Source organism: Triticum aestivum, chromosome 3B, assembly GCF_018294505.1.
Source record: "Triticum aestivum cultivar Chinese Spring chromosome 3B, IWGSC CS RefSeq v2.1, whole genome shotgun sequence".
NCBI lineage: Eukaryota > Viridiplantae > Streptophyta > Magnoliopsida > Poales > Poaceae > Triticum > Triticum aestivum.
In genome coordinates this window covers 446,890,172-446,913,190 of record NC_057801.1, presented here as the reverse complement: position 1 = coordinate 446,913,190, position 23,019 = coordinate 446,890,172, and the positions used below count along the sequence as shown (strand labels likewise).

At 43.5% G+C, this 23,019-nt stretch overlaps 1 pseudogene; it reads left to right on the top strand.

Annotated features, from left to right (window-relative positions):
• Positions 1 to 5,102: 5,102 nt before the first annotated feature.
• On the top strand, positions 5,103 to 22,619 carry LOC123070283 (aspartic proteinase oryzasin-1-like; annotated as a pseudogene).
• The last annotated feature ends 400 nt before the right edge of the window (positions 22,620 to 23,019 follow it).

The following is a 23,019-nucleotide window of genomic DNA, read 5'->3' as shown; positions in this document are numbered from 1 at the left end:
AGTGTTTGGAAAAGTAGATACGTTTGGGACGCATCACGAACCTTCAAAGTAGTTTGCCTGAAGCTCCCCGGACACGTCATCGAACTCCAGAGTTGACACCAACTACTAGGGAAAACCTTATACACAGAATCTTACCAGTAGCGCATGTTAAAATGAGGCGCTACTGCTACTTATCAGTAGCGCGTCGGCTGAAAGGGCGCTACTGTTACCCACTTAGCAGTAGCGCGGCAGGAAAAGAACGCACTACTACTATAATTGCCACACCGTTCCCGACGTGCTAGGTATAGTAGTAGCGCCCTTCTAGAAACAGCGCTACTACTACGGATTTTAGCAGCAGCGCGTTTTCGCTCCCCACGCTACTGTTAAAGCTATTTTCACCTAACCCCCCGCGTGGCCTGATTCCCTCTCCTCTGCTTCCTCCCCAAATTTCCCACTCTCTCTTCTCCCCCTCGTCGCCTCCGCCGGAGCCCCTCCCCTCGCCCTCGCCGGAGGCCCTGCCCTCGTTCTCCGCCAAAGTCTGCCCCTCGACGTCGTCGCGCGCCTGTGCCTCTTCCTCCTCGACCTCGACCTTGCCGGAGCCCCTGCCCTCGCTCTTCGCCGCCGTCTCCCTCGACCCGCCTCGCCGCCGTCTCCCCTGACCCCGCCTCGCCGCGCCTCGGTGCCGCCGTCTCCCCCGACCACATCTCTCTCCCCGCCCTCTGTAAGCACTCTCCCCTTCCCTCTTCTCTTCTTAGTATGAACCCTAGCTATTTAGTGCTAGTTAGTATGGACCCTAGGCTATTTTTAGTGCTAGTTAGTTAATTACAATTAGTATTAACCCTATTTAATTAGGTAGGACGAACCCTAGTTAAAAATGGATACTTATATGGTAATTAGGGCAGTAGTTCCTAGGTACTAATTAGTTAGTAAGAACTAGGTACTAATTAGGTACTAGTTTATTTTTATTTATAGTAAGTTTATTTTAGTAAGAACTAATTGAATTAATAGAACTAGTTAGTAAGAACTTGTTGATATTTTTTAGTTAAAGCAATTTTTCCCGCATCGACGTGGACGATGCATATCCCGCATCCTCGTCGTCGAGTCGGCAGAGGACGACACCTGCTTGACCAGATGGGCCATGTCCGGGACTGGGCTCCGCCGGGGTGGTACTGGGAGGCGCTACCTACCGGGGGGTGCAGGTTGGTAAGGAGCCAGCCTATCGTTGACCCTAACCTTCTTTGGTGGCGGTCGCGTGGGCCAGTGACGGTCCAAAGGCTCGAGGACCCCGCGGAGGTGGTGCGTCACCGTGTCAGTGAGGAGGACGCGCACGTCCGTCGCTACTTGTTTGCGTTGGAGCACAAGTTCTCCAATATCTGGCAGGTTCTCCAGGGATCTCACTGGAGCTATGATCCCGTGATGGTTCCTTCTCTGTGGGTGTCCACCGCCCACGCCGATACCCATCGTGTGCTAGGGTTTTAGTTGTATTAGTGATGTTATATGTATGACACTATTCGGGATGTATTAGTGATAATATTCGACGATGTACGGACGCGTGAGATGATTTACTTATGCTTATTGAATGCATGCTAATTTGAGTCCTATAAGATATTTTGAAATGTATATCTTGTGTTGCTCAAATAGGATATGTGCTTGCCCAAGTGGCCGGTCATGTTTGCAGGTTACACCTCCGAGTGGCCTATGTTTTGCCGGAGTGTTGATTCATTTCCGTTCCGGCAAATTTCAGGCGCTCGATATGTCCTATTTTAGCAAAGGTCATGCCGGATTTTTCCGTGAATTTTGGCATGACTTGTGCCAGAATATGTAGGAAATATCGAGTGCCCCGGATTTGTGTGTTGAGTATCCTGGTAGTTGTCTTCGATCGATTTTCAATTAATGTTTTAACTATGAACATAGGAAATGTCTGACGATGAAAAAGATTCCGGTATTTGCAAATACTGCGAAGACGAGCGCGGCCTGTGCGACGGAATCTTCCTAGATGATGATAGGCGCTTCAGCATCAAGCTGGACGAGAACTTCGAAGTGGATACAGTAAGTCACAACGACAAGTCTTTTTTCATAATTAAGCATGACATCTGCTTCATTTGCTTCAACTTATATATTTTTTTACTATTCTACTAGCGTATCCCCTGCCATGCAAGAATTTTTGTATTGGATAAGATAGGTTTCAGTTCTATGACAACTACTATGGAGGTAAAGAGAGTTTATTTGAAGACCGAACATGGTTATATTTTCCATGCAAAATTATACAACGAAGACGACTACACCTATTTTGGATGCAAAACATGGCGAGCACTATGCAAGACTTATGCATTTGAGCCTGATATGGTTATCACTTTTGATATTCGTCCGGAAGATGGTATTGAAGGTAATACCGACATCTGGGTCGATGTGCAGACGCCTCCAGTTCTATCAAAATGTGAGTTTCTCAATCATATTTATGTCTTTGATATTGTTTATTCAAAAATAATTGACAACTAATTTCTATTGACAGCTTATTTCCAATCAAGCAAACATGTCCAGCGCTTGGTAGACAGGACCTACTACTGTCCCGGGGCTGAACTAAACTGTGAGGAGATAAGTCATTATGTTTCATTGCTTGAGGATCTTCATACTGTCAAGACAAATTATTTTTTGGACTTGCAAATCTTAGTACTCAAAATGTGTGACCAATAGTGTTCATATCGAAATACGGTCACATCTATTTAGGAAAGATGGTAAGATTTTTACTATTTGTACTCAGTGCATCTTTCGCATACATTGTTTTTTAAGCTAAACTTCATTGCTAAGTATGTTACTATACGATGTTCTTCAACAGGGACTCCCGCTGAATGTTGTGCCTCATTGGATCAAGACTAAAGGTCAGATGAGAATTATTAGCTTATGGCCAAGATATCCTATAATGCACTTTAGGATTTCTAATAGCAAGGAATGCTTAATAGTGAAAGATTGGAGCAAAATTGTGAACGATGGCAGAGAAGTACTAGGGGATAGCAATCAGAAGCGCAGCCCACAATTAGGAGACAGGTTCATCTGTATGCTCCAACTTGATGAAGAATGAGTGCTACACATGTTTTATGTTATTTTACCTGAGAGAGAGCAGCAGGAGTGATTAGCTAGTGTTGGTGACAATGACTGATGATTTTTATTAGCTAGTGTTGCTGGTGATTAGATAGCTACCGCAGTTAGTGTTGGTGGTGAGTAGCTAGCTAGAATGAGTTTGAAGATGATGATGTGCTACACTATGACTATGATGATTAAATAACTACTTTTGATGTTATGACTATGATGATGATTAAATAGCTTGTGTTGGCGGATTATATTCAAGTGGAGGCAATATGTGGTGCACATCGAAAGTACTGCTAGTCCAAACTAGATCAAGTTTGGTTTAGTAGTATACTTTTGACATGCACCACATATTGCCTCCACTTGAACCTAATACACCTTCATTTGACACATTGTTATGGACATAATGATGTAAACCTCATAACTGGTATTGTACCAATATTTGTACGATGGCGCATAAATACACTAAAAATGAAAAAATAAAAAAAGAATACTAGTAGCGATGGAGAGAAAACACGCTGCCACCAGTTACATTAGCAGTAGCGTGGGAGTGAACAAACGCTGCAGCTATTTGTCCTAGCAGCAGCGCGTGCGGGCACGCGTTACTGCTAAGCAATAGCTGTAGCGTCTTATTAGTAGCGCGCCTCCCCGCGCTACCAGTGAGCACAAAATCAGCGCTACTGTTAGGGCTTTCCCTAGTAGTGACCCCTACACGACTACGGCGTCGGAGAAGGAAACCAGAACCGTCGGCCTCCAACCACCAGCCCACCACATGATGCACCTTCTTCCAGCTATCACTTGCGTAGACAACCGTCTGGACGTACTCCTGGACGACAAAACCTCCCTGCTCCACCGTGACAACGGAGAAAATGCGCAACAACAGGGACATAGCAGAAGGAGAGACACACCTAAAGGGGTCATCGCCGCCGCCTCGCTGACACATCCATGGACACTAACGCTGCCGATCTGAAGGATCGGCAAACACACGATGACATCGACTACGAGACGCCACCATGAAGGACACCGCCGATGTAGGAGTGGAGCTGAGGCAAACTTATTCGTCTGGGCGCCGCTCCCACCACCCCAACAGCGCACTACGACCTACAAAATCAAACCCTAACTACAGAGCGGAGGAACGGGGTCCCCCTCCATCCTGCCGCCGGAGCAGCAGTCCGAGGGAGAGGGGACCAGCCCTGGCCGGTGTAGATCGGAGGAAGAGGAGGGGTTGACTATGATGCTTAACGTCAGTCTCCTCCAGTCAAACAGTGTGATATTTCTTTGCCACGTCAGCACTGACAACGGCCCTGCTGTCAGATTTTGCATCAAAACACGGTCAATGGAGTGTTTAGTGCTTTCGACAAACTATTAGCAAAACGTAGTTTTGTATGCATCCTCAAAGTATGCATGCAGCAACACGAAATTGGTGAGCTCACACGGTTATGTCATCCCCAACTCAGATCGACGTGGAAAAGGGTGATCACAAGCGAAAGCATGATCAAGTGAAGTACACACTTGTCTGATCTCAAAAGAAGAATTGAATCATTTCTCCGATGTCCATCTGGACGTGGTGTGGCAGGGGAATCCGCAAGAGTCCGATGAATGTCATCAAGAGGGACATTTTTTGTTGTTGGACCTTTCTGCTTTTGCAACCATGACATGAGAGTTTCTGCTCGTGCTTTGTGAGATTGTGCGGCGGACACCAGTAACACTGCACGCACAAGCAAACTTTTGTTTTTTGGGAATGGTATAAACTGCAAAATCTTTTTGTTGCGTGAACACAACCGTGGTCCAGTATCTTCCTGGATTAACTTTTTCAATCGATGTTCTCAAAAAAAAACTTTTTCAATCGATCACGCAGAATTTGCGACATACTATTCCGGTACCCCAAAACCACAGGGATGTGATCACCCTGTCGGAATCCAACGGCTAATGAGACATCACTGGAGGATCCAACGGTGCGGGTGATCATGTAGCCACACCGATCAAGTTCATAAATTGACCCCCAGGCGATCCCTTCTTCGCGTGTTCGGAGTGGTCTGCTCCTTTCCCGGTCTCACTTCATCGGTATTCTCTCTCTGTAATTTGCAGCTCGCGGCGCAACCATGGGAACCCCCCGCCTCGCGCTCCACCTCCTGCTCCTCCTCTCCAGCGTGCTCCTCCTCCATGCCCTCCTCGCCACGCCCGCGGAGGGCCTTGTCCGCGTCGCGCTCAAGAAGCGTCCGGTTGACGACGCCCAGCTACTCCTCGCCCTCGTCGGCGACGCCGAGGCAAAGGGCCACGTCGTGGCACTGAAGAACTACCACAACGCTCAGTACCACGGCGAGATCGGTATCGGAACGCCGCCGCAGAACTTCACCGTCATCTTCGACACAGGCAGCTCCAACCTCTGGGTGCCCTCCTCCAAGTGCTTCCTCTCGGTGCGCCCCGCCCGTGTTGGCTGCCGTGATTCAGGGTTCTGCACGGTTTGGTTTATCATACTAACTAATCTGGAGTGCGCGTTTTGTAATTTATGCTGCAGATTGCATGCTACTTCCACGCGAGCTACAAGGCCAAGCGGTCGAGCACGTACAAGAAGAAATGGTTTGTGCCTCGGCCCTTCCTATCGTAATCTCTTCTCAAGCTCCACAGTATTTTGTTTCTGTTGATTTTTCGATAAAGAGCATTTTTGTTAACCCAAAATGTAGTATCAAGCGGATACAAAACATGATGAACAACACTTCATCTCCGCATAAATAAGATGCAAACACTAACAAACTGACAGAAGAAGATAAAAATGCGACATATCAGCAGCACTCGCGGAGCTTAGGCAAGGCCAAATGGGTCATGGCCCACCCAGCTCTGGAGCTTGTCCTCTTATTATAGCCAGTCCATGGATCACAAAATACCAACTAGTAGCAATCTTAACAGCCTGGCCCGCCCAACCATTTTGTGCAAGCTCCGCCACTGGTCGGTAGTATAGTCATATAGAACGGATACTATGCCTATGTTGAAGGAGGTGGTGGACCAATTTGGAGATTATGCTACCACTCATGTTGGGTAAATACCTCCTTGGCCACCCGTTCCAACCGCATACACCGCCTTGAACAACGGTTGGTGCTCCGTCCAGTGTAGCGTAGACCACGTATGAAGCGAGTGTGTAAAATAGAAAATAAACCGCAAAGGACATGTGTTGTTGCCTACGAAAATCAAATCATTTCTATATAGCCAAAGTGCCCATAATAAGGCATATTCTCACACTCTTATTAGGGTTCTGAATCTATTTGAAATTTCGTCCAACCAATGATCAAAATATTGACAACACTTATAGGCGGATCCAAATTGGACACTATTTGGATGACTGGCCATGTAGAACGGACAAACTTGCATTGGAAAAAGTGGTGTCTAATTGTCTTGTTGTGAGTGCAAAAGTTACATTTCTTGCTTCCTTGCCAGTTGCGTCAAGCGAGATTGTCTTTAGTTAGCACAGCTTCACTCCAAAGATACCACATACAGATTTAACTTTTAGTGGAATCTTTGACATCCAAATTTTCTTGTTATTATCCACTGGGACCTCTGAATGCGTGAGCACGTAGTGCATAGAGTTGACTATGAAGGGCACAGATGTAGTGAGGTTCCAATGAAAAATGTCACATCCTTGTGTTAGGTTAATCGATTCCTAACATATTTTGCTATGACATAAGACGGGGGGCTAATCAAATCCTGCCTGAAAGAAATATTCAGCGGAAATGAATTGAGCACATGCGCAAGAGTATCATTCTTATCACGCACAATGTGGTACAAAGATGGATATTTATCTCGGAGGCTGGCATTGCTTAACTAGTTGTCCTCGCAGAAACGAATCTCTGGCTCGTCTTTTATTACGAAGAATCCAAAGCAAAAAATATGTTTCTTCGTCGTCATTAAACCAACCCAAAAGTGTGAGTCACCAGGTTTCCAATAGGCCCGGGACACGTCATTTTTTCCTACATACTTACTGCATAGCAGGGTTGTCAAACTTCATCCTCAATAAGTAGTTTGAACAACCATTTACTTAGTAAGTCATTATTCTTGACCCGTAGGGAATGAATGTCAAGTCCACCTTGGTCTTTCGGTCTATAAACCACACTTTTATTTGGCATGTTTGTACCTTTTCTTTTCACTGTGCCTTGCCAAAAGAATCTGGATTTGAAATAATCAACAAGATCATTTTGGGAGTTGAAAAAAAAAGCATATAGGGAACCATATTTATGATGATAGAGTTGATCAAGACCACTCGTCCTTCAACAAAGAGCAACTTGTGTTTCTAACCTCTCCACCATTTCTCTAAGCGCTTCTCTACATGTTTCCACTCCGCATTAGTGAGACATCGATAATGAATCTGTATTCCCAAATGTTTAATCAGAAATTGACCTTGCGCACAACCAAACATGTCATCATACTCGCCGGCTTCTCCAAAGTAAAATAATTCATTTCTATGGAAGTTAATTTTAAGGCCAACATTTGCTCAAATGCTAAAAGTAATAGTTTCAGATTTCGAGCCTTAGCCAGGTCATGTACCATAAAAGGAATTGTATCATCGACATATTATAAAATAGAGAGACCACCATCCACAAGGTGTGCCACTAAACCTGCAGTTTAACCATCCTGCTTGACGCAATCAATAAGAATAGCCAACATATCAGCAACGATGTTAAATAAAATTGGAGACATAGAATCACCCTGTTGTAGTCTTTTCGTCTGAAAGTAATGACCTATGTCATTATTGACTTTGACAGCCACACTGCCTCCAGTAACAAAATTTTGGATCCACTGACGCCAATTATCGAAGAGTCCTTTCATTATTAGGGCATGTTAAAGGAATGATTAATTGACCTAGTCATAGGCCTTTCTGAAGTCAATCTTGAAAACTACTCAACTAATGTTTTTTCGGTGCATCTCGTGAATGGTTTCATGTAGGATTATAATTCCATCGAGTATATTTCTACCTTGCATGAAATTCGTTTGAGATGGCCGGACGACATGGTTAGCAACCGTGGTGAGCCCATTAGTAGCTACTTTGTTGAAAATTTTGAAGCTGGCTTTAAAGGGAATATGGGATGTACACCGGGAAGAAGAGGCTCGGAGTGAATATAGTCTTAATTTTTGAAATAAAATAAAACTTTGTCTAATATCTGTATTTTTTATTCTAAGTTATTCGAATTTTAGCTACACATCAGCGAGACCAAATTTTCTTCTTTTTTTCAAAACATGAGAACAAATTTACTTTCAAGTTCTTATCAATCTTTATGTTTTTAGAGGCCATCGTTTTTGCACAAGCTAGTCAAAAATACAAATTATGTATTCAAGTATTGATAGGGTGTTGAGTCAAAATAATTATCACTGGTACATATTTCTTGTTTGGCTGGGTTTCATTGCTAGGGTGATATTGAGACTGCTTTATATTGTACTCTTTCAACGTTTAGCCAGCTTAGTCAATACATTATTCATTATTCACACATGTGATAGAATTGAGAAATTAAAAACTAATAACATGGAAGAGTTTTGTGGTAGCCATAGATTTAGCTACTTTTGCATCAAAAGTTATAGCTTTCATCTTTTGTACAGTCTACTAATAGAGAAATAAATAAGTACTACCAACTACCATCATAGCAGCAACAACAACAATATTAATAATAAGATAATAATACCCCCTCCATTTCTGCATACAAGGCCACTTTCGTGTCAAACTTTGAATTATAATTTTGGTCAACAAAATATGGGTTATATGTTATCAAAAGTATATCATGGGAAAGTTCTTTCAAATGTGCATCCAATGGCATCATTTTTGTGGCATATAACTTACTTTTTATTGATAAAATTAATGGTCAAACTTAGGCATATAGAATTAATGGTCACAGTTAGGCATAAAACTTTTATTGGGGCTCTGAAGAAAATACTCCACCTGGAAACCCTCCGGAAATTTATTGGGAGAGCCCAATATCCATTTATTGGGAGAGTTTTTTGTAAACCTTTGGAGATGCTCTAACACACTTTCCGTGCATGTTTCTTATATTAGGATCTTTTTAGCCAATTGGGCATTGGGCCTTTTTTACATTAACTTGTAGCAAGCAGGCAAATTATGTTTAATTCGAGAATGTAATTTCTATTTCCCCTCTTGGCAGGAAAAATGGTTGTAATTCAGTATGGAACTGGTGCAATTTCTGGCTATGTTAGCCAGGACAATGTGCAAGTTGGTGGTGTAGTTGTGAAAAATCAGGTTTATGCCTGCATCCGAATTGCACACTTATTTTATGCTATCTGATCATGCGCATCCCATTTTAGAGTATACTAATTTCATTATGGTACCATGTTAGGATTTTATTGAAGCTACGAGGGAACCAAGTATTACTTTTATGGTTGCAAAATTTGATGGCATTTTTGGTCTTGGGTTTAAAGAAATCTCGAAATGTGATGGTGTACCTGTCTGGTGAGCATGTCTCTCCATCTAAATATCTTGTGCATATTTGGTGGTGATGTCAACAATAGATGTGAATATTTTACTTTATGCAAAATTTATGGTGTATTATTAAGATCCACATACCGCACTCAGGGTTATTCTGATTTATTGGCATATCTTACTTAAAATGTAGACCATATTCGTTATCCCTAACATCACAACAAAACCTGTAGGTATAACATGGTTAGCCAAGGCCTAGTTAGTAGCCCTATTTTCTCATTGTGGTTGAACAGACATGCCGGTAAATAGCAGGGGGGAGAAATTGTGTTTGGAGGAATTGATCTTAATCATCATAACGGAGATCATACATACGTCCCTATTACTAGGAAGGGATACTGGCAGGTGGATCTCTTTCACTTAGTTGAGTAATTTTAAAATTCAAAAGGTGGTAACTGATTTGTGCTGATAAATTTTGACTTGCTTTTTGCAGTTTGATATGGGTGATGTCTTGATTGGAGGAAATTCCACGGGTAGTAACCTCTGACCTATCAAAAAAGTACCCATGGCCAATGTATATGTATATAACAAAGTGCTTATAATATTTTTTTATGCTCTCTATGTACTAGGATTATGTGCGTCTCGCTGTGCAGCTATAGCAGATTCTGGAACTTCATTGCTTTCTGGTCCCACAGTATGGCTGTGACCTCTGTTTATCTTAATCTCCATAAACAAGGAAAATGGCTTTACAATATCAAGTCAGCACAATAAACATTTGTAGCAACCTAAAGGAGTCATTCCTTAACATAAGCTTTCGGTTCGAGTTTTACCTTTTAGCAGAGGAAATATGCATTGTAACAAGGTGTATGCTTTGATAAATTATATTTATAGACTTTATTTTGATTAAATTATGGTAGTTACACCTGAAGGGCAAGCACTACGACATATAACAAATTGCATGATGCTCTTGAACTATTACAAATAAATTTAGTAACTAAAAACTTCTAAAAGCATGTCTGGATCAATAGGTACATTACAGAATGTGAAGATCAGTGAAATAGAACTCGGTAGACCATTTAAAGCATAATATGTGCAATATCCTTATCTATGCTTTATAGTTTCTACTCTGATGGGGGCATATTCCATTTTTAGATTAATCATTGTGTGTCTTAGACCTAGTGATTCAACATTGAAATATGCAGGCCATAATTACTCAAATAAATGAAAAGATCGGTGCACCTGGGGTAGTCAGCCAAGAGTGCAAGGCCGTTGTTTCTCAGTATGGGCAGAGGATCCTAGATCTGTTGTTAAAGGAGGTTCGAACATTTTCAGAGGTAACGTTTTTGTTTGATAAGTCCTATGTTAGGATTATAAATATATTCTTTTCGGGTCTATGATGCAGATCGATCCATCAAAAATATGCTCTTTAGTCGGTTTATGTACTCCTGATGGAACACAAGGTGTAAGGTAAGAGTTGGGAACTCCTGTACTTTTCACACTCATGCACACCTTACACAATATATATGCAGCTAAATATATACTGACATGTGTAACTGAGAGGAGGTGTGTATATCACATGAATTATATATATTGTCATACATAGCCGAGAGAAGGGATCTAGAGAGCACCGTGCACAATAACACAAGTTGTAAACTGAACCAGAAAAAGATGGGATTGAGACATTGAGTAGTAAAGGAAAATTATTTGATAAAAGTAAAAGAATACTTGTGCAAATAAGAGAGTAATTAGTGTGTGAGTAATTACAAAGTACAAGGTTCCCACTTATTTTCTCATCCCATTTGATCAATTTTCTAGATGGTTTGGACTGATTCGGTCAAAAAATGTTGCACCTTTCATGTCGGCATATAGATTTAGTATTTACACTTGCAATTAGCTGCAAATTAGTGGTCACGTTATGAAGTGAGCCTATATTCTATCGGGCCAACAGGCCAGCACATATACATGAAGGGAAATAAGCAAAGAAGCCCCTATACAATGTGATAACTACACACACAGCACAACCCTGTTCTAACACCCCCCCCCCCCCCTCAAACTCAAGGGGGATCTTGGACACTGAGTTTGGACAGGAAAAAGCTGTGTTGGGACCGTGTCTGAGCTTTCGTCAGAAAATGAGCAAGCTGAAGCTCCGAGGGCACATACTGAGGGGCCACAATTCTGTCTTGCACCTGAGAACGCGTGTAGGAGGCATCAACACCGATGTGCTTGGTGAGCTCATGCTTAACAGGATCACGGGCAATGCTGAGTGCCCCAGTGCTGTCGGAGAGCAGAGGGGTCGGTGTAGCAGTGGAAACACCAAAATCTTGAAGAAGCCATCGTAGCCAAGTAACTTCTGCAGTCACGGGCGCCATAGCTCGCAGCTCAGCCTCAGCACTGGAGCGAGATACAGCAGTCTGCTTCTTGGTCTTCCAGGCAATCAGGGAGGAGCCAAGAAAAACACAATAGGCAGAGAGAGAGCGGCGATCAGTGGGATCGCTGGGCCAGGTAGCATCACAGTAGGCTTGAAGCTGAAGAGAGCTGGAGCGAGGGAAGAATAAGCGACGAGTCACGGTACCACGAAGGTAACGAAGAACATGAAGAAGGTGACTGTAGTGAAGTTGAGTGGGAGCAGAGACAAACTGACTTAGAATGTGCACAACATAAGAAATGCCAGGACGAGTGATGCCTAGATAGACAAGGCTCCCAACAAGATGGCGGTAGCGTGTGGGATCTGCAAGGGGTTCACCCTCACCAGGACGAAGATGGAGACCAAACTCCATAGGAGTGTCAACCGTGCGCTGATCAGTGAGGCGGGCACGAGTGAGAAGATCTTGGATGTACTTCTCTTGAGAGAGATAAATACCCTCAGGGGAAGAAATGATCTCAATTCCAAGAAAGTAGCAAAGAGAACCCAAATCAGTCATCAAGAATTGCTCATGTAGACGTTTCTTCACAAAATCAATGAATTGGTGGTCAGCCCATGTGATAATCATGTCATCAACATAGAGTAGTAAAAGGGTGCGACCACGAGGAGAAGTGTGAATAAACAGAGAAGGAGTATGGACCGGAGGGCGCCAATTGGACTCTCTGGGAGCTGATGTTTGTCGCAGATGTCGGTGTTGTGTGCGGCAACAAGCTAAGCTGGAGGTTCGTCGCCTCTACGACTTCCTCACTCGCCTCCGGCCGGAGTTCGAGCAGAGTCGTGCTCAGCTATTGGCACGCCATCCTCGGCTCTCTACTCTGGAGGCCCTTGCTGAGGTGCGATCTGAGGAGGTGCGCCTACGGAGACGGGCTTATTGCCATCCTCTTCAGCAGTCCTGGCTGCCCGCGTTCCACCACCGCTGCCTGGTGTGCCCTCTTCCACACAGGTGGCAGCAACCTCCACTAGTGCTTTCTGCAACTACTACAAGCAGGATGGTCACATGATCATGGAGTGCATCAAGAGGAGGAAACAGGGTCGCCGTGGTGGCCGTCCTCAAAAGGACTCAGGAGGCTCCTCTAATTCTCGTGAGGGCTCCCTTGAGAAGGTTTACCAGGAGATGCTCACCTTGCTGCGCCGCCTTACTGCTTCTGCACCATCCTTAGGTTCTGCTGGTTCTGCTGGTTAGAGGTTTGGTCCACCACCGCACTCTTCGTCAGGTACATCTTTGCCCTGGATTCTTGATTCTGGGGCCTCCTTCCACATGACACCACACAGAGATCATCTTTGTGCTGTCAATTTCGTGCCTTCTCCTCTTACAGTTCAGACTGCAGATGGCACTTCTCTTTCTGTTGCCGCAAGAGGGACTCTTTCCACGTCTTCTTTTCATGTCCCTGCCGTTTCTCATGTTCCTAAACTGACTATGCAACTTCTATCTGCTGGTCAACTTACTGACTTGGGTTGTCGTGTTATTCTGGATTCTGACTCTTGTTGTGTTCAGGATTGTCGTACGGGAACTCTGGTTGGGATCGGTCCTCGGCGCCATGACTCTCAGCGCCTTTGGGAGCTCGATTGGCTGCGCCTTCCTTTCGTTGAGTCCTCTAGCCAGTCGGACATCACCACCCCTTTTGCTTCAGCTGCCACCTCCACCACATCCTTTGCTCAGTGGCATCATCGATTGGGTCACATTTATGGCTCCCGCTTGTCTTCTTTGGTTAGGAGTGGTATTCTAGGGTCTGTATCTGGTGATAGTTCACTAACTTGTATGGGTTGTAAGCTTGGCAAGCAGATACAACTTCCATATCCCTCTAGTAATTCTGTTTCTCAACGACCTTTCGAACTTGTTCACTCTGATGTATGGGGTCCTGCGCCCTTTGTTTCGAAAGGGGTTCACAAATATTATATAATTTTCATTGATGATTTTTCTCGCCACACTTGGATCTACTTTATGTCATCTCGTAGTCAAGTGCTTCAAATTTACAAGTCGTTTGCTACCATGGTTCGCACTCAGTATGATTCCTCTATTCGAGTTTTTCGTGCTGATTCGGCTGGCGAGTACCTATCTCGTGCGCTTCGTGGTTTCCTTGCTGAACAGGGTACCCTTCCTCAGTATTCCTGTCCTGGTGCACATGCTCAAAATGGGGTGGCTGAACGCAAACATCATCACGTCCTTGAGACTGCTCGGGCTCTTCTTTTATCTTCTGTTGTTCCCATGCACTTTTGGGCTGAGGCTGTCTCTACCGTTGTTTATCTCATTAATATTCAACCTTCTGTTGCTCTTCAAGGAGGGATACCAGTTGATCATCTAGGTGATGGTCCAGCTGATTATAGTGGTCTATGTCTGTTTGGTTGTGCCTGTTTTGTTCTTCTCCACCCTCATGAACGCACCAAATTGACTGCTCAATCGGTTGAATGTGTTTTCCTTGGCTACAGTTTGGAGCACAAAGGTTACTGTTGCTGGGACCCTATTGCTCGAAGACTGAGAATCTCCAAAGGTGTCACTTTTGATGAGTCTCGCTCCTTCTACCCTCGTCATTCTTCTACTGCCACAACCGAGTCGTTAGTCGAGCCTCTCTCTTTTTGACTCTACCTGATTCTTCACCTTTATCGTCACCTGGTAGGTCCGCTCCTAGCCTTTCACCTGTGTCTGCTCATGAGCTTCAGCTTACACAGGATGAGGTTTCTATTCCTGACTCTCCTACTCGGGTTGAGCCATCCACTCTCTCTCCTTTTCCTTTTACCTACTCCCGACGTGCTCAACACCCTTCTCGCTCTGATACCATGTTATGAAGTGAGCCTATATTCCATCGAGCCAACAGGCCAGCACATATACATGAAGGGAAATAAGCAAAGAAGCCCTATACAATATGATAACTACACACACATCACAACCCTGTTCTAACAACTTGATTATGGATGATGCCAATGCAAGTACCAGAGTATTAAATTTATGATTTTTTGGCCAAATTCAAAATCTAGCACTTCAAAAAAAGTCTCCATTGGGGATATGAGATTCGGCGCCAGGATTAGAACCAATAATGCAGAGTCGAGTTTATGCCTCCATGACCCTTTTGTATTAGAAAATTATTTTTACCGTGGGTTCTCAAATTGGACCCAATTCTTTTGCTGCAATTGTCATTACCAAGTTTTACCAATTTGTGCCCTAACTGGCACAGAAGAAACATAGCTTAAGTGCATGAAGTTGGTTTCACGTCCTTTTTACCTATCACATTGTTGTACTTATGTACCTTTCACATTATATACATTGTCTTCGTATGTAATGTAATGGCAGGGCTGGTATTCAGAGTGTGCTAGATCATGAAGTTGGGAGATCAAATGATGTCATGTGTCATGCTTGTGAGATGGCTGTTGTATGGATGACGAACCAACTTGCAAAGAATCAAACTCAAGATCTTATTTTAAGTACATTAATCAGGCATGTTTCCTAGTATCTTGTAACACCAGTGAGAGAATCACATCATAACACAGTTTTACAAACTTTGGCAAACTGATTCAACTTTGCAGCTATGTGACCGTATTCCTAGCCCTATGGGAGAATCATCTGTGGACTGCAGCAGACTTGCATCCATGCCTGACGTCGCCTTCTCCATCGGGGGCAAACAGTTTGTGCTGACACCGGAGCAAGTACTGCTTCTCTATGGTTATTAACTTGCGCATTTTTTGTGTAAAACTGCATCCACATTAGCTATCATGTTTAGAATTTGTGCACTATAATTTTTTAAGAACATTCCAGATTAAGATTATCCAGTTCTTTCATCCATGTTGTCGACTTGTTCCTATACTTTTCGAAATTAGTACTCTTGGGGAGATCATAGTAGACACTCAGGCATGGAAGTTTCAGTGGATCACTTCTCTTGCCGAGGGGCTTTTTCCTCCTTTTCGACAAAAGAAAATGTAGATGAGTTCTCTTAAGTTGTTTCACACAGGCATACTAATACTGATGTACTTATGAATGTAAGCATGATCTTGACATTTCTTGCTTGCACATAAAAGTTGAAGAGACACACAAAAGGTTTACTATACTCATAGTTAAGACTATGGTCATTCAGTTGATATTTGGTAACTGCAACTAAATTAGTACGTCTGGAAAGAAAACAACAACCTGCGGAGATCATAGTGCACAAAATGGTGACGATGGTTACATATAGGCAACTGCTATTACCTTTTTAGGCAAAATTCTGAGTGCTTCACGCATACGTTCAGATTTGTATATTCTGTTGCTCCCGTTTTATTCGCAGTAGACTGACTTTGTTTCACTTTTGATATCCGTTGTTAGTACATCCTGAAGATGGGTGAGGGAGATGCTACCCAGTGCATCAGTGGACTCACAGCCATGGACATTCCTCCTCCCGGTGGCCCTCTCTGGTAAAATTATGCATGCCTTATGTTGTGAGAGCTTTTCCCTCTTATTGACGTTGACCCCTTTTTATAGATTAGTACTAATATTGAACTGGTGATCATACGGGTTACAATTAAGGTTTCTTCATCTGTGAGATTTATCTGCAGCAGTCGTTGGCGTGCTAAATACCCCTGAAATACTGAAAGCAAATGCTCCGCGAAACTGCTGTCCACAACTCTGACAATGAGAATTTGCTGTTATAGGATCCTGGGCGATATATTCATGGGAGCCTACCATACCGTCTTCGATTATGGCAACATGAAGGTTGGGTTCGCCAAGGCGGCATAGGGTTCCCTTCCCCATAGTGGGGGGACGGAATCTTCAGGTTGGTTTGGTCTTGGGCGAAGTATGTATGTGCATATGTTACATGCTTAATAAATAATGCTCGTGTGATCCGAGATACTAATAACCCTGTCTGTTATGGTTTGTCCAATAATATAACGAGGCAATGCAAGGCAGGCTTTCATACTCATTAGTTGCCATGGTAAGGTTGTGCCGGCTTCCAGTATTTCACAAGCGATTTTCACTAAGATGAAGATGGACGAAAACAAATCAAGGCCAGTCAATTAAGCACCCCACCATAGATAAAAACTACTGTAAAAGCGATTTTTTGTTCAAAAGGACCCCCTGCCGAGATGAATTGACAAAAAAGACTACCTCTGGATCATTTTGACAAAAAGGACCCCCTCAGCGGTGGCGGCAGGCGCGGCAGGCGACACGTGGCACCTGCCGCCACGCCAGGAGGCGGCGGGCCCCGCCGCCACCGCAGGAGGCGGCCACGCCAGCCGAACGGAATCTCCACTGTGCGTCGCGCCGCGACGGAACAGGGAGGGCCAGGTGGGCCCGGCCGCCACCGGGCGAGGCGGCCAGCCCTGGCGCGGTCGCTGCCTGGGCGACAGGCCCTGATGCGAGCGGGCCCCGCCGGTGGGCCTCGCCGCCACTGGCTGAGGCGGCCACCCCTGCCGACAACAGCTGGTGCACGCTGACTGTGCACGGAAGGCGAGGTCCTGGCACTGATTCCCACGCGCGAAAACTGGCGGGGCGGGAATCACTCTGGCTCGTTGATTGTTGTTGCTTTTGCTGATTCCGACGCGCGGCAAACGACGAATTTCACGGGCGAAAATCACTCTGGCTTGTTGCTTTGCTTTTGCTCCTTGCATGCTGTTGCTGATGATGTTGATTTTCACGCGCGGGAATTCAAGGCTGCCTACACTACAGGGATTCCCTCCCTTTTATATGCCATGCTTCAGCTCCGTGCGCAAGCACTCTGTAATCTCGTTCCTCTCCTTTGCTCTCTAAATCTCTAAGTACAAAGAGAAAAGAAAGCTCAGTAAGTACTTTCACTCGTGATTTAGGGCGATTTAGAGTTGGATTTTGAGAATGATGAAGTTGAAGAAAAGATAGATTAAGTTAAGATCTATCCATTTTTGTTGGTTTCATTCGCATGCACGATGTTTTTATTTTATTTGATTAGTTCCTAAGTGTGTATTCTATGTAGCTTTAGGCATTATTTCAGCACTTGGAGGAGTCATTTGGAGTTTCTGTAGTAGGAATAGCCGTGCAAAGTGAACTACGAAGTTGAAGATCAAGGTATGAGCTTTGCAATACATTTATTTATTTATGCATGTAGGGTGGTAATTAGTTCGTCCTTTAGCTCGTTATTAGCTATGTGATGGTAGTGCTTAGAGGTTAGAAATAATTTCAGACGAGAGATGTAGCATTTAAACTATTTTTTGAAATAGTAGGTTGAAGATGTTGCATCAATGTTAGGTGCGTCCATTAGTGTTGACATGCGGGAAATCTTAATACGGTAATTAAGAAAAAATTCTGCTGTAATTGTTTATTGCATGCGGTATGTTATTTCATGTGGTATGTTATTTTATGTGGTATGTTTATTAATAAGTCTATAGTTAGGAAACCGTAGGTCTACTTTGTTATGTCGCAATAATCTAAAATTAATATGTTAAGATTAGGTGCTAATGTACTTAATGATGTATGTAATTAGGTAAAATAATTCATCTTAGTAGCAAACAAGGAGGAGAAGACGTGATTGAAGAAATTGTGTTTCCATTTTCGCTGTCCCATTTTGAGGTGATGAACACATACATGGAAGTGCTATTTTCATACTTTTGTTAGCAGGAAGAAAAATCCGTGTGTAATATTGTTGTTAATGTGATAATAGGTTGACGAGGTTCATATAGTACTGGCGACGGATATTTATTGGAACTATTTTGACGCTTAATTGCATTCGCAAGCACATCCATATTGGAGCTAAGGTGAAAAATGACACTGTAATTTTGTTAATATTTTTTGTATTGATGTACTATTGTGAATAATGTGCATGCTGCTGCAAATATTATTATTTGTAGATAAATGATTGTTATCGTATGATGTGAAAAAAATTTATATAAAACTGAAAGAAATTAAATGTTTTACTCATATGATATTAAAATGTTATTATCGTACTATTATGTTTACTGGTTGTTTGGATAGCGAGTAATTACCATGGGTTTTGTCATAACAAGGGTATAAAATGACGCCGTAATTTTGTTAATATTTTTTATATTGATGTACTGTCATGCCGCTGCAAATATTATTATTTGTAAATAAATGAATTTTATCGTATGATATGAAAAACATTATATCATGCCGGAAGAAATTAGATATTTTACTCATATGATATTTAAATGTTATTATCGTAATATTATGTTTAGTGGTTGTTTGGATAGCGAGTACTTACCCTCAGTTTTGTCATAACCTGTTGTAAGGAAATTATGTAGAAAACCATATTTTACTAATAGTCATTTTTCTAGAAGCTAAGTTTTTGCATGTTACGAGAACTATTTTAGGATATTTTTGGGGTAGTTAGAGAAAAGCAAACAGAGTTTTAGTTTGTTACGCTCGTAGACAAGTTTGAGAAAAATAGATCTTTAAATACCCGTTAACCAAACAACCCCTTAAAGTCTAAGCAAATGATTCTAAAAACAAACCGAATATTTATAATAAAAATACGGTTATTATTTTAGTCGTAAGATATGTAAATGTTGTCATCGTTACTAAATGTTCAGTTACTAATTATTTGAAATGTAAATATGTATGTTGGTTAGGTACTATGGAAAATTTAGTAGTGTACTATGGGAACGTCTTACGCGACGGTCCATGCGGGGTGGATGTGTCCTTCTGCGAGTCGACTACAGTAGTGGTGAGAGACATGGTCAGCGTGGGTTACGCAGCTATTAGAAGGTGCATCCGAGCGGTGTTTGGCCCAGTGATGCAGGAAAAAAAATGACAATGGAGGCCTTCGTCGTTGATGGAGGAAATGATGGGACAGTTGCCCGTTGGGCGGCCAGCCTGTGTATGACACAGGATATTGGTCGGCGGCCGTTGACATGAGCGAACACGTGGAGGGATTGCCGGAGGCGCTAGATGATGATGATCATTCTTCTGCGTCTTCGGAGTCAAGCGGAGAAGAAGATGTTCCTCCTCAGAGGGCGGTCGCGGCGGCACTGCAACCTGGGTTTTTACAGGATATGAGCATCACCAACGAATTTCACTCTGCTTCTGGCCTAGGAGCGGGAAGCCTGGAGGTTGGGCAAGTTTTCCCAGATAAGAAGTCTGCTTACCAGGCAATGGGTAGCTATGCAATCGGCATCCACCGCCAGCATAGAGTGAAGCAGTCTGATAAAAAAGAGTTGAAGGTCATATGCATCCACACCGCGAAAGGTTGCCGCGGAAGAGTTCTCGCTAGACTGAAGCCTGGGGTATGTCAGTCATGGCATATCACAAAAATAGTGGAGCATACCTGTGAGCAAACTGGGACTCTTTCAGATCACTGCAATGTGACAGCAAAATTTGTGGCACAGACGATGGAAACAATTGTGCAGGGAAGTCTCAACATTAGTGTTAGGGCTCTGCAAAAAGATGCAGAGGATCTAATTGGATTCCCTGTTAGCTAGAGCAAGGCTAGGCGTGCGAAGGAAAATATATTCAAGAACTTGTATGGTACCTATGAGGAGGCATATTCTTATGCCCCTAGAATGCTTCATCAAATAGCAAGTGCTAATAGGGGGACTCAAGTTTGGCGGAGAGAACGTCCAAACCCAATGAACCCGGGTGAGCTAATCCTGGACCGCTTATTCTGGGCATTCGCCCAGACTATACAAGCCTTCAGGCACTGTCGCCCGGTATTATCTGTTGATGGTACCTTTCTCACTGGAAAGTACAAGGGCACACTATTGGTGGCAATTGCAGCGGATGCAAATAATCAGCTTCTTCCTATTGCATATGCATTGGTCGAGAGCGAGAACAAAAATAGCTGGTTGTGGTTCCTGAGCTGCGTGAAGATTGGTGTCGTGAAAGAGTGTAAAGGTGTTTGCATCATTTCTGATCGCAACACTGGATTATTAAGCGCTCTTGAAATAATTAAGGCGTCGGAAGAAGAGTGGGGCTGGCCCGATCTAGAGGGAAGGTGGTGCATGAGGCATTTGGCAGCAAACTTTTACTCCAAATTCAAAAACAAGGATTGGTTCAAGTTATTCAAGAGGATGTGCATGCAAAAAACTGAAGCCAAAATGAATGCGATATGGGCAGGTATCAATGGTGAGATCAATCGCGCGGCCTTGCCGCAGAGAGAAGACCGGAGGGGTCGTAGGACGGCCATAAATTTGAGCCAGTGGATCACCGAGAATTGCCCTCATTTGGAGAAGTGGGCGCAGGCTCACGACACCGGGGCTCGGTATGGAATAATGACCAGCAACATGTCAGAGGTGTACAATGGTGTTCTTAAAGGGGTGCGAGCACTGCCTATCACAGCCCTAATTGAAGAAACTTGGAACCGGACCCTGTCATACTTTGCAGACAGGGTCACCGTCGCCAAAGCACAAGTTGAATTGAACAAGCCATGGTCCGAGAAGATGCAAAGACATATGGACGAGAAAGCAAAGAAGTCTCAAAGTCATGGCTGCAGGAAAGTGGACGCATTTAGGAATAAGTGGGAGGTCAATGTGCGAGCCAAGTACGTTAAGGGTCACCACGGAGGATCAAAAAAGCAAGCTGTCACCCTTGGCTCAACCTCCTGTGAGTGCACTTGTAACAAGCCCAAGCTTGAGGGCTACCCTTGCAGTCATGTGCTCCGGGCGGCTGCTGTTCAAAAAATCAGCGTCGAGCCATACATATCGCCGTACTTCAACATGTACAATCTGTACAACACTTGAAACGGTGGGTTCTGGGCTTGGGGCATTGATATGAACTACAAAATGTTGTGGCCAGATGGACCGAAATGGGTTCCGAACACCGATTTGATGAGAACCGCAAAGGGACGACGTCAGTCTAGGCGTCATCGCAATGACATGGACCATAGCCAGATGGGAGAACCAAGGCGATGCCGCGTTTGCAGGTGTCCTGAACATTCACGCAAAGACTGCCCGTATCGAGCCAACAACAACGCATGATGTTGATATATATGTACTCGCCATGTCTATTTATATTTCTACTCGTTATGTGTACTTATATTGAATTTAAATTGATTCTCTTTGTATTATTGTACTCCTGACGTTAACTTCAGATAATTAATGTAAATCGTATCTCTTTGTATTTTTTAAGTTAATTTTGATTTGCATTTGTATTTCTGTCTTCCTCGTAATTTATATTATTGTACTCCTGATGTTAACTTCAGATTTAAACCAGCACCAAGTACAATGGCCAGACAGTATAGGAGAGGGATATGCTCAGGTAGTCATGTTTACATTTCAATGCATTTACAATGATATCATATATTATCCTCTAACAGTTTGTTTAAAATGTTTCTATGTGCAGGACACACCTGATGTTAATTGGGGCGATGAGAACACCCAACGCGGCGTCAACACAGGCCTCCGGGGAGCATCACATGATCATGGCGTCAACACAGGCCTCCGGGGAGCATCACATGATCTTGGCGACACGGTTACATCATTAGTTACAGAGTTCTTTGGAGGGGATGTTATTGGCCCATCTTTTATCCCCCCGGAGTCACAACCATACGCCTACAATTACGCTTCAGGTTCGCAACAAGGATTCGCGACTCCACCACCTACGCAGGACTCGCAGACACATGAAGCCGAATTGGAGTACGGCCGCGGTCTTCGTGTGACCCGGCCACCTAATCGCTTGTCGCCTTCCGGTCGTAAGGAAAGGCCAGGTGGTCGTCGTAAAGTAGGGTGATTCATCTATGCACGTGCGCGACCCATTGTATCTATATATGTGTGTATCAGACTTTTCGATTTGAACATCTATGTTTGCTGAAATAAAAATGCACCAGTCAAGAACAATTTTGTACTCTGTTATTGTAGGGCATTATGTTCTATCTTAATTTTATTTTGTAGTTGTTGCACGATGTTCGATATTAGTGGAGGGAAAGAAAATGCCACTACTTTATTCTTAAACTATATTTTTTTCCATTACGACACAGCACAACTGAAAATAAGATACATTGTAGGAATATACCTACATTTAACTCCTGAAATAAAGCTACATTAAAGTGCAGAAATAAAGATACAAATGATTGCGGAATTTTAAATACTACCACAGGAATCTACTGAGTCCAGCGTGGATATTTTCCTTTTCCATCGCCAGCTTCTTCTGCTACCTTGGCCTGACGAGCCCTTTCTTTCTTTCTCTGCCTCTCTGCCTCACGAGCCTCCTTTCGCTGTCGTTCCTGCTCCTCCATGC